This window comes from Hipposideros armiger, unplaced genomic scaffold, assembly GCF_001890085.2.
Source record: "Hipposideros armiger isolate ML-2016 unplaced genomic scaffold, ASM189008v1 scaffold_1166, whole genome shotgun sequence".
Lineage (NCBI taxonomy): Eukaryota > Metazoa > Chordata > Mammalia > Chiroptera > Hipposideridae > Hipposideros > Hipposideros armiger.
In genome coordinates, this window is record NW_017732516.1 from 33,167 (window position 1) to 34,454 (window position 1,288).

Here is a 1,288-nt window from a genome sequence, read left to right on the forward strand (position 1 = left end):
ATAGGTATTAATTCTTTTTTGAATGGTTTGTAAAATTCACCTGTGAAGCCATCTGGTCCAGGACTTTTGTTTGTTGGAAGTTTGTTGATTACTGATTCAATTTCTTTAGTAGTACTCAGTCTGTTCAGAGTTTCTGTTTCTTCTTGGTTCAGACTTGGTAGATTGTATGCTTCTAGAAATTTGTCCATTTCTTCCAGATGATTGTCAAATTTGTTGTCATATAGTTGCTCATAGTATTTTCTTACAATTTTCTGTATTTCTGTGGTATCTGTTGTCACTTGTCCTCTTCCATTCCTGATTTTATTAATTTGGGTCCTCTCTCTCTTTTTCTTGGTGAGTCTGGCTAAGGGTTTGTCAATTTTGTTTATCTTTTCAAAAAACCAGCTCTTGGTTTCACTAATCTTTTGTACTGCTTTTTGGGTCTCTATTTCATTTATTTCTGCTGTGGTCTTTATTATTTTCTTCCTTGTACTCTTTTGGGGCTTGTTTTGCTGTTCTTTCTTCAGTGCCCTTAGATGTAAAGATAATCTGTTGATATGAGACTGTTCTTGTTTCTTTAGATAGGCCTGCATTGCTACAAATTTTCCTCTTAGGACTGCTTTCACTGTACCCCATAAGATTTTGGGTTGCTGTGTTTTCATTTTCATTTGTCTTGAGATAGCTTTTGATTTCTTCCTTGATCTCATTTTTTACCCACTCGCTATTTAGTAGCATGTTATTCAGCTTCCATATATTTGTGTGCTTTCTGGGTTTCTTCTTATAATTGATTTGTAGTTTCATAGCATTGTGGTCAGAGAAGACGCTTGATATGATTTCAATATTCTTAAATTTATTGAGACTTGTTTTGTGTCCTAACATATGGTCTATCTTGGGAAATGTTCCATGTGCACTTGAGAAGAACGTATATTCTGTTGCTTTGGGGTGAAATGCTCTAAAAATATCAATTAAATTCAGCTGCTCTAAAGTATCATTTAAGGCCACTGTTTCCGTGTTAATTTTCTGTCTGGAGGATCTGTCCATTGGTAACAACAGGGTGTTCAAGTCCCCCTACCATGATAGTGTTACTGTTGATCTCTGTCTTTATGTCTGTCAAAATCTGTTTTATACATTCAGGAGCTCCTATATTGGGTGCATAGATGTTTACTAGAGTCATGCCTCTTGTTGAATCGATCCCTTTATTATTATCTAATGTCCTTCTTTGTCTTTTATTGTAGTCTTCATTTTAAAGTCTATTTTGTCTGAAATAAGTATTGCTACTCCAGCTTTTTTCTCATTTCCATTTGCGTGA